General features: G+C 42.0%; 1 protein-coding gene across 1 annotated transcript in view; it reads left to right on the top strand.

Annotated features, from left to right (window-relative positions):
- Positions 1-12,051, top strand: part of LOC306924102 (transmembrane and coiled-coil domain protein 3-like) — a 29,175-nt gene that overhangs the window by 5,528 nt on the left and 11,596 nt on the right. The gene's annotated exons all lie outside the window — the stretch shown is intronic.

The following is a 12,051-nucleotide window of genomic DNA, read 5'->3' as shown; positions in this document are numbered from 1 at the left end:
CAGCAGGCAGCACTGCAGCTGTCTTAGATCAGCACTATTCTGATTGTAAAATATGACATGTAGAGCCAGATGTCTCTCTCTGAACACCGCCTCACAGCGCTAGCACCAAGCATGCTTCAATGGAGGGTGGCATGTTGATATCCATCTGTCTGTTGTGTACAAAAAAAAAAAAAAAAGAGAGAGAGAGACTGAATTGATTACTTGCTTTTTATTCATGTTTATCTTGTCATTTTGATTTTACATGCATCATCACATAATTATAGTAAATTGCATAGCCTATATTATGTCCGTGGCTCTTACCAGAAGCAATGCAGTCAAATCCCCTTCACATTTTGGTTCCACTAATGATCTGCAGCAATTTGCATACTGTACAATGCAACCCTGCCTCCAAGTGTACTAGAGTGGCGAAGATGGGAATTAGACAATAAATAAGAATAGAATTGTATTAAAGATTGGACTTGGATAAACAACAACCTCCTCGGAGAAGGGAACGTTGTATCACACAGTTTAATGCGACATAACGCAACAGAACAACACATCTGGGTGTCTCTGGCTGGGTATTACCTCTCTGTGCGTGTGGTGTAATTACCCTGTCCTGCTCTCGCTGTGAATCAGTCCATTGACAAAACAGCTAGCTGCATATTTATCATACTTATAATTGAATCCCATTCGGTGCTTTCATAGTCCACAGGGGGCCACGCTGGGGTTGTTGGCTGTTAATGGCCTATTGATTTGGTCGTGGACCAGCTTTTCTTCTGGAGACAATAGACAAAAAAAAGAAAAAGAAAAAAAAAGGTCTGACGCAAGTTACGCAACCGTAGGTCACTGAGGAAAGTTCAGACATCAATCTCTGCGTCTGCTGGTTCCTTATTATGTCGACGGACGGGACATTGTTTATTTGATTTAACTTCCAAACAAAGCAAGAGGTTCACAATCGAAGCTCGGCAGCACAGCGGGGACAGCTGGAATGGTTCGATGCAGGTGTTGATTTTGACAGCATATTTTGATTTTAGTTTTACTTTTAGTCATAGTCTCTTGAATAGTTTTCATTTAGTTTTAGTCACATTTTTGTCACCTGGAATGTTTTAGTGTTGGTTCAGTTTTAGTCGACTAAATCTACATTTGATTTAGTCGACTAAAATGTATTTTGGCGGGCCTTGATGCCATCGTAATTTACACTTGCTGAAATGCTATTTTCAGCATGCAACCAAGTGTAAAATGACTTATACTGGATCTCTTGACCACTAGTCCCTTCCTAACATTTTTGTCTAGTTTTTATTTGTTGACATTTTGTTTTCGTCTGTGAAAAAAGGTAGTCGACGATCATTTTTTGTCATAGTACCGTATTGTCCCGAATATAAGACTAGTCTGATTACAGAGCGTCGCAGTCCCGCCCCCTTTCATGACGACGTGAGACCCAGAAGTGAATTCCCTGTTCATTTTCTCCATAGGCTTTTCAAAAAGTATTTATTTAAAGACGTTTACGCCGCGGACAAAGCCAACTGGAGTTGCGACAAATCATGACAACAAACACAACATTTTGGGCCGAACAAATAATTACAAAAAAAGTGTTGTAACCTGCCGTTTTCTTCTTCTTTCTAATTATTTGTTCGGCCCGAAAACGCTCTAACCCTTATTTTTCAAGACTAATTTCTTCTGTGAAAAAAATAACATTGGATCATGTCAAATTGTCTAGTCCCCGATTATAATACGACCCTATAATACGACCCTGTTTCTTAGGATATTTCCATTGGGGAAAAAAAGAAATGATATTCTTATATTCGGGCCAATAGGGTATTAATCGCCGGAATCAACACTGCAGATGGCAATGAGGAGGGGGTTGTGTTAACAGTTGTGCTCTCTCACCGTCCTCTCCTGTCTTGTCCCCCCTAATCTTTCTCTTTCTATGATCTTTTACTCGCCTCCCTCTTTATTCATCTGTCTCTGTGCCGGTGTGGGTCCTGAGATAGTCCTCTTTATTCATCTGTCTCTGTGCCGGTGTGGGTCCTGAGATAGTCTGCATCCATGAGGGTCAGCTGGAAGGAATACAAATAAGCACTTCAGTCTGCAGGCCTCTTCTCTGTGTGGCACACTGCTCTCTGCTAAAGACATGATTTGTTCCATCTCAGTGAGCATGCCAGCAAACGTGTGCGTGTGTGTGTGTGTGTGTGTGTGTGTGTGTGTGTGTGTGTGTGTGTGTGTGTGTGTGTGTGCGTGGCTGCGTGCGCGCGTGTGCGTGTGTGACAGCGAGAGAGTCACTCAGACAAACTCAGCCATGTGCTGCCCCAGATTGACGGAAGCCAATCCCACATTGTGTGCTTCTCAATGTGCTGTCCCAGTCGTCACAGATTGCTACTAGGATCAATTATCTCCATGGTCCCATTCATGACTGGCATGGCTGGCACTGGAAAACGGAGAGATCTCATAGTTTAGACAAAAGCAGAAGTCAGAATCGGAGTGCTGAATTTAGCTGAACTGAAACCTAACGCCCCAGCCTCCCCGGTATACACCAGATTCTGAGCAGCAATAGAGTGTCGCAGTCCCGCCCCCCTTTCATGACGACGAGCGAATTTCCCATTATTTTTTCCCCATAGTCGTTTCAGAGAGTATTTATTTAAAGACCGTTAAGCCTCGGACAAAGCCAACTTTGATGGTGACAACTCATGACAATAAACAAAACAAATTGGGCCGAACAAAATAAGAAAGAAGAAAAAAAGGGCACGGTACAACGCTTTTTTTAAATTGTTTTTCTTCTTTCTAATTATTTGTTCGGCCCAATAAATGTGTTTATTGTCATGATCCAAGTTGGCTATGTCTGAGGCTTTAAAGGTCTTTCAATAAATACTTTTATAGGGGAAAATGAATGAGAATTTTTCTTCCGTGCCGCTCGGCGGGGGCGGGACTGTGACTCTCTATAAGAGACAAATAAATCTTTATTTTTGAGTGGTGTAAACCACTCCTACAACTGGCTTTTGTGTGCATAAAAAAATGACCATGGTTGCTATGTTCAAAATAATTTCTGACGTAATTAAATCACACCCGGGTGAACTGGATGACCGTAGCAACCGTGGTCATTTTCTCTGCGCAGAAAAAGCCAGTTGTGAAATCACATCCGGGTGTGATTTCATTACGTCAGATCAGAGCTGATCAGGCTACATAATACCTTACCTTATTTCATTACGTCAGACATTACGTCAGACCACAGCTGATCATGCTATATAAAACCTTACACCACTCAGTCCACACGGGTGTGATTTTTTATTTTTTAGATGGCATAAGCTATAGAGCCGTAAACCCAGTTCTGGATCAACCCACTTTTCCTGCTTTTAGGAGTGTTCCGGGTGGGGCGGGGTCAGGGTAGGGATTAATAACAAAGGCATTTTGTTAAGCAAACAGGAACGTTTGGTTTTGTCACAGGGAAGTAATGTTTGACAAGTGCATACATCAGCAATTACATCAGCTATTCTGGTCAAATATCGCCACGGTTCGGGGAAAAAGACTCACGTGCAAGTCAAGTGCGTGCCATGATCTTCTGAAGTCATTCAGTTTCATTTCAGTGCATATCTTCATCAAGCTGCCTAACTTTTTATACAACAAAGCCCAGCTTTGATGTTGATTGAGTATCTGTCTCTCAACCTCACTGTCCCCCTAAATAAATGGCTAAAAAGTTAGAAAACTGCAGTTGGATCTTCATGCTGCTGAGGTCAGGGCCTATTTAATGGGTCATGGTGTGAAGCAGGCGCAGAGATTTTAAGTAGGGCAGCGTGGCGGGGGTCGGGGTGGGGGTATAGAGGGGTGCACCGAGCTGTCAGCCATGAGGATCCCCCATACATCCATATCCTGGCACGTTATTTGGACCCCACCAACGTTCTAGGATAGACCCGCCCTTACTGTGTCTGATTAGTGGAATTGGTGATTGGTGAACCAGTAGGGAGCCGCCGTTGGTTTACAGCACAGCATTTACCCTTTACACACCAAACACTCTTAATAATAATAATAATAATAATAATAATACATTTTATTTAAGGTGCCTTTCAGGGCACTCAAAGTCGCCGTACAACAAGTTAAAAACAGTAGATACAAAAGACAGTTTTAAAGCAACAGCAAAAAATGTGGTACAGCTTGCAGCAGAAAACACAGAGATCAGCCGTATGCCTGCCTAAACAGGTGGGTTTGAAATGTTGGTGATTGAGACCATGTTTCTTATATCAGGGGGGAGGGAGTTCCAGAGGTGAGGGGCAGAGCGGCTGAAAGCTCTTGACCCCATGGTGGACAGACGGGCAGGGACGACTATCAGTTTGATGGAGGAGGGGCTATGGGTGGCCTTGAATGTATGAAGGAAGATAGTAAATACGGTATTTGATGGGAAGTCAGTGGTGAGACAGGGGATGACTGATGACAGTGATTCTGGTGATGATACATGCTGCAGCGTTCTCTTTAGTGTAGTGCTTGAAGTGTTCTTTTTATTTATTGCATCAAATTATCTTTGTCAACATTAACGATGTACATTTATTATCAGATTTTGAAACAAACAAAAACTTCACACGTTTGAATATGTTGTAAAAGATATCAGTATGGTAGATATGGAAGTATAAGCCTGATATATTGGTCAATGCGATATATATCACACTACCTCTGTCCCTGATTACAGTAATGATGATTAGGTGGGTTACTCTCCACTGTGTTGATTGGAAGCAATGATGATTGCTCATTAGATTCAGTCCTTAACGTCTGGCTTCCTTGCCTATTCTTTTCTCTCTCCTTCTCTCTGTCTCTAGTGATACATAACAGCCATCAAAGTGGGTTGGACAGCACAGCAGGCCTCCAAGTGTTGTTTGTGTGACTCATTGATGTAGTTAAGCTCACCTGAGGTGACCTCATTCCTTTCATACGCCATGGTTTTGGCGAGTTTAACATGAATCACTGAAACATTGACATGTCCACAAGGAAGGTCATCTTTCTTCTTTTTTTTAATTTTTTTAATGTTTTTTTTGTGGCATTCGCCTTTATTTTATATATTTTATGGAGGGACAGACAGTAGGCTGACAGGAAATGGGGAGAGAGATGGGGGGGAAGACATGCAGTAAAGGCCGTCGGGATCGGGAGTCGAACCCGCGGCACACTGCCAGACTGGATTACCAGCCAAGGGGCCTGGACCACTGAGCCATGGCCCAGGCCAGGTCATCTTTCTTTAACCTTTATTTATTCAGGGAAGTCCATTGAGAGCCAGCTCTCTTTTCCAATGACGCCCTGATTACAGTAAACATAACATACAATTTAAACACAAAGACATTACAAGATAATAAACAATTCAAGTACAGCTAGATCTCAAATTAATCTTTAAGAGTCTTTTAAATCGTGAAGTGAAGTTATTCAGTTTTAAATTGATTGTAGACAGTTCCACATGCATAGTAATGAATGGCTGTTTTACCCAGTTCGGAATTAACATTTGGGATTTCTAAAGCAAGGTAGTTTTGGTATGTAATAGGCTGCTAAGATAGGTAGGCAATTTTTTTAAGTAAGGCTTTGTAGATAAAAAAGGCCAACCAACCGTTTCATACAGCCTACAGTGATGGGTGAGGAACCCATCTCCAGTTATAAACCGGAGGGCTGAGTGGTAGATTGTGTCGAGTGATTTTAGTGATGACGGAGCTGCATGCATGTAGATAATATCACCATAGTCAATAACTGATAAAATTGTGCTTTGAATCAACTGCTTCCTACTGTTTGAATCAAAGCAAGCTTTGTTTCTATAGAGGAATGCTAGTTTACGTTTTAGTTTTGTGGTGAGTTCTGAAATGTGGGTTTTAGTTTGTCGTCTATCCATATGCCCAGATATTTAATAGTTTGAGACTCTTTTCAATAGGATACAAAATATGTGGCTCAAACAATCTGTAACATGACAACTAGAGAGGGGACTCTCTACTTGTCATGTCACCAGCGTAGGGTCCATTGGGCCACGCAGGCCGTGGCCCAGTCAGTTTAGAGCTGGCCCAGTCTAACTTTGAAGAGAGGGGGCGAAAAAACAAGAAAAACAACAAAAAGATAGCCTACTTTGGCAGCCCTTGTGCATGCAAATTTCTGTTTAGTATCGCAAACCACAGCATGCAAGCCAAACCGTTCACACTTCACACCTATCGGCCGGGGATGTGCTATCCCCCCCCAATTTATAAAAAGTGTGCATTGAATCGCGGCTAGGATCGATCCTTGAGGAACCCCCTTGCTAATATTTAAAAACTCAGATTTGTAGCCATCAGCTATAACCGCTTGAGATCTATCAGAAAGAACGGTAGTTTTTAAACCAGTTGCAAGATTTCTGATCAAAACCAATAGCCTTCAACCTTTTTAAAAGTAGAACATGGTCTCTACACTATCAAATGCCTTAGAGGTTAATAAATAGTGCAACACAGTCCTGCTTTTTGTCCAGGGCATGAACAACAGTCATTTACCACCTTGTCTCACTCGCATTGCTGTCGAAAGACCAGATGTTGATCATAGATAGTCACACAGTTAGGACAAATGCAACTTTGTGTGTGTGTGTGAATAAGCATGGTAGGGAGGGTCAACAACTCACTGAAATGATGTTTACAGTTTATGGTGGTTGCTAGATGCATGCACATAGCCCGTTACTTACAGGGATTGAACCTGTGACCTTTGCAGGACGATCCCACCTAGCCACTAGAAGCCATGGCTGCCACCCGTCTGTCCATAATGAAGACATAATAATAATAATAATTAATTGCATTTTTATAGCGCTTTTCCAAGTGCTCAAAGCGCTTTACAATGGTTCATTCATTCATACATTGGGAGGTGAAGCGGCGAACAGACGACGCCAGCGTCCTCAGTCACTTCCCACATTCACACACCAATGGTGGCAAGCTCACACCGACCTGACTCATTGGAGGCAACGTAGGGCCCTTTTTGAAACTAGCTCCTCGCCACTCGCCCTACACACTTCCACTCGGTTTGAGCATAGATATATAAATAATAGAGACGGCACCGGAATCCCCCTCCCATCAACTTGCATTGCATTGCGTCTCGCTTATTTATATATATCTATGCTCAAACCGAGTGGAAGTGTGTAAGGCGAGTGGTGAGGAGCTAGTTTCAAAAAGGGCCTAGGGTTCAGTGTCTTGCCCAAGGACACTTCGACATGTGGACAGGAGGAGCCGGGATTCGAACCGCCGACCCAGGGATCATCGGACGACCTGCTCTACCTCCTGAGCCACAGCCTTCTTTTTGAGGGACATCAGCCTAACGAGCCTTACCCCTTATCCAGATTCCCTAAACCTCTGCCTTTTTTTTTTTTACTATTTTGAAAAACACTTTAAAATACTTAGTTCAAATAGCCACGTTGTGAGCTTGTAGATCAGCTTTTTGTACTATTTAAAAAAAGTTTCTCAAAATAGAAAAAAAAGGCAAAGAAGTTTAGGCACAAGCAAAAATAGGGCCCATAATGTTAGCCCACCCACACAAGGTCTGCTCACATTTAGCAGTGTAATCAATATGTACCATGTCTCTGCCAGCCTTCCATTCCCACAGTCATCTGAAAGTGTCGTTGGGAATCGGGGCGGCATCCCCAAATGAGCCCACCTTAAACCTACTGTCTAAAATAAAATCCTCCGGAGAACAATTATGTGTCTTTGGGACAAGTGGAAGTGAAAAATAGGCCAGCGCTTAAACAATTGCCCTCATTTAAGCATAGCTACTCAGCCAGAGACGTTACTTTGCACTAGTGAGTTGCTGTTGGTAGCAAGCAATGCATTGGCAATGACATGGCATGACAGTGCATGCATGTAAGCAGGTTTGTAACCGTATTGTGATGTAATTCTGGATCATGTGGGAGGGATCTGAATCTTCCCGCTTTCCTGTACGTATATGAAACATCTGGATTGTGTTATTGTGTTATTTGAGCTGTTCTCATGAATCAGGCCTCATACTGCCAAATGCCTTACATTTTATTTAACTAAAGTTTACTTTAAGTAAAATTAACTACAATGCTTCTTTTACCATACAGTGTACGGACATATCTACAGTATACTATGAATGTTTTTGAATGTTTTAGCTGTGTAGTTATTTGCAATTATTCTCTCGAGACGACTCATGTCAAGTTCTACCTTGTTGCAGGCAGCTGCCAATCATCTTCACTATTTAATTAAGGCCATAATGTATTTTGCGTCTAGACGGCCCTAAAGAATCTCAAAATATGAGGATATGAGGGAATTCCATTGAAATCAGGGTTTGTCTGTCTCTTGATTTAGACCCTTTCAGTCTTTTTGAGGGGCACTAGCCCCACCTATGTCTACTGCCTAGCTTTCTGGGTTTGTGTAAACACAAACTTTGAAGACTAAAGGGCAGAAAAGGGCAGAAAAGTGAAGAGGTAAAAGTGAGGACGCAAATTGTGATTGGCCAGAATGAGATGATGTATGATTAATGATTATCATCATCAGGGCAAGAATTATTGCCCTGATGATGACCTTGTTGGTCGAAACCTGTTGGCAGTTGCCTTTTTAATTCAATAAAGGCTTTCCTCATTTGTAACTTTGCGTGAGTCCTCTCTTTTTATCGATGTCTTGATCCCATTTTTGATCCGTGTGAGCACCTTTTTATCATTATCACGTTTTGCTATCTCCGTTGAGCACCTGGTTAGTTCTTTTTCTCTATTAAAGAGAATTTAATGTTTGTTTTGTCACAGTTTGTTTTACATCCCCATTACATCACCTAATCAACATGAGTTAGACTTTAATATATTAGCACCCCTCACTTCACACGGGTGTGAAGTCACTTCTATCTTAGTTACCACTTTCAACCTAATAAGCTATCGTAAGTAACTCTCTCTCAATCTTCAGTCTTGACAGCAGTTTCTTCACAAGAGATACAGTGCTACAATCTGGTACTGTGTGACTGTGCTTTCCACCACCACCACAGTACAATACCCCTGGACGTCACCATGCCCCCTCAGTGGCGCTTCGAGCTGCAGAATGAAATCCTAAACATTTCGGAGCAGAGGCCATGGCGGGGGGGACTAACTATCCCGAACTAGTTCCAGCCCTGCCAAGACTGTAATGCCGCAGCATAGCATGTCGTCCCGGCTGCGACTGCGCTGCCAAACAAACAGCCTTTTGTGTTTGTGATTCTGAACTCTAATAGACTTGGTAATCTGAGCAGCCTACACACACCAGCCTCTTCTAGGCTTCCTCTTTGAGGAAGAAGACATTTAACTCCTGTAGTGGTCCTTTGACAAACGGGTTTGACCAAAAGGTTTATAGGTTTTTTTAAATACCTATTGTTTTGTCAGGTGGCTAAGCTCTCACAGCTCGCCGCCTGAATGCAAATTTTGGAGATGGAGTCCCTCAGGCTAACGAGTAACATCAGGCCATCGAATCCATAGGCAGGAGTTTCGTCATCGCAGCATAGTTCCAGCCAGTGTAGAGAGGCAGCACAAGTGTGAGTTGTTTTCTCTGCACAGAAAGAGTCTTGTGTTCAAGAAGGACATTACACCAAAGGAGGGGGAGAGGGAAAACTGGGAAGGGAGGAGAGAGAGGGAGAAAGAGACATGCTATTCTCTGGTCATACAACGAACGTGTGTTAGAATACATAAGGATTATTTGTGAATGGATAAGTATGCATACTCGGCATAAGTCAAGTAAATAAAGGCGAAGAGAGAGAGAGAGAAGTCAGCCTTTTTATAATGCCTTCCAAACGATACGTTTATGAAGGGCTTTACAGTAATAAAACAGCAGAAAGCCCCATTGAGAGAACATAGGGTTGAAAACAAAGAGCCACAAGTGTCTTTGTATGCATTTAAAATGGTGACATACAGTGTACAGTATAAAGAAATACCATTGGGGGTGCTTTCCGGTGAACCACATGCAAGAAATATTATTATCACAAATATCACACTCTAATATCACAAGTGTGACTCACTGACTAATGGCAGTGACTGTGTGTATCAGAATGTATAGGACCCGCTTTGCTGAGTGTAGTGTACTTTTAACCCACATTTCTTTGGTCTCTACTTAATGTTAGTCAGCATCCTGTCTCTTGATCATCCTGTTTGTGCACTCCGCCCGTCACGCCCCCCCCCCCCCCCCCCCCCCCCCCCCCCCCCCAGCACACACACACACCCCGTCACCTGGGTCCACCTGACTGTCATGTGACAAGGGGCGTGTACCGTATATGTAGGAATCTAATCTACTGTATGTAATAGTCAACACTCTTAAAAACTTAACATGCTATACGTAACCACCTCTCACCTCTAGAAATGCTGAGGATTTGCTGATGGCAAAGTAAGCCTTTACTGTAAAATCCTGAGTGTTTTTTTTAACTCTTGACAATGTGCACATGGAATATTAGTCAGAGTTACAAAGAAAAAGAACACTGAGGATTTTACTGTATTGTGATCTGTCTCCATCAAGGATCCCATGGATGGCCATGATCTTTTAATTCATGGCCAGCTATTTTGTAGCAGTGCTGTAACTACACCTGGCTTTATGCTGTAGTACTTTAGAGAGGAGTTGTATTTCCAGATAGAGGCTTAATAGTTCATACTAATTACATTCAAGTAAGTATTGCTGTGATATTGAGCCTTGCCCCTTTACTATAAAACCCCATACAATAATGTCTGTTGTGCTCATTGTATCGGTGACATCACTGTGCATGTTGCACTTCTCTCATACTGTGTACAGAATGGCTGCTGTGGAAGTTGCTGTACTGTCACAGAATCAGGGACTGGCTCTGAAGCAGTGGTTTTCATTTCAACCCTTTTCACATCAAGGTCCATTATTTATTCTGCATTTGAGCCATGGAAGTTGGAACACCATTTGATGAGATATAGCCTCTCAGAGACCCAAAACTGGTACCATTAGGAGGCAAACGTTGATCAAAATGACAATTCTTCTACTTTCTCTAATTGTGTAGACTTCTTGTAAACTATAAGCAATGCAGATGTTTGACAATAATTTAACTCTTGAGAGAGCTCTCAAGAGTTAAAGATCTATAAGGGTCCATTTGGTTATCAACTCTCCATCATCTAGCGGGGGACCACCTGGAACCCCCTCAAGGACCACTGGCTGAAAACCACTGCTCTAAAGCAGTGGTTCCCAAACGTTTTAGCCTGTGACCCAAAAAGAGAGATTAGACATTTGCCCAGGACCCAAACTAGTGAAAATAGCAGATCTACAAGCTCACAATGCGATGCTTCGCGCCACGTTGTGAGCTTGTAGATCGGCTATTGTCACTACTTCTTAATAATTATTATTTTTTATATTTCTTTATATATATATATATATATATATATATATATATATATATATATTTTTTTTTATGGAATGTCTTAGATTTGTTTGTTCGGTTGTTTTAAAAATCCTTTAAAAATTATATTTTAAAAACAAAATCTCTTGATTATATATATTTGTTTTTATTTTTTCAACTGTAGGTAAAAGAAAATTGGATTGTTACTGGAGTTGTGACCCATACAAATTGGTCAGTGAACCACATATGGGGCCCCCAAAAAACCCCTACCGTACAGTACACACCCAGCTGGTCATGCTCAAGCGATTGTGGACTAGTGAGGAGGAGCCAGTGTAATGTGAAGTACATAGATAAGCTCATATAGTATCAGCAGTACCACATATACAGACATGTGAAACAGAGAAGGCTTAGCTTTTCATTAGTTCTCAGAATGTGTGCAAAATGCTTTGAAGACTGTGCTGTCTGTGTGTCGTTGCTTTAGTGGGCCAGAGAAACTCTCTGACATAGTTCAACATTAAACATGCTTATTACACGGCTTGGTTGAATGCTTGATTCTGATTGGTCAATCGCTGAATTCAGCTGTGTTATTCCTTGATAACAGACCGCTCCGCTCTATAACAGACCGCTGTCTAATCAAAGGCTCTCAGAGCACCTGCTACGCTGCTTGGATTTGATGCTGTGTCCAACATGTAAACACACACACAATGTCATTTACAACTAAACGTTGCTCTCAAGAATGTTTTTGAAAACATTTTTGAAGCTAGAAGTAGACGATGCAGTGCCCGAAAATGTATTCCA

The sequence above is a fragment of the Electrona antarctica genome, assembly GCF_951216825.1.
Source record: "Electrona antarctica genome assembly, chromosome: 5".
Classification (NCBI taxonomy): domain Eukaryota; kingdom Metazoa; phylum Chordata; class Actinopteri; order Myctophiformes; family Myctophidae; genus Electrona; species Electrona antarctica.
This window is presented reverse-complemented; position numbering and strand designations above follow the sequence as displayed.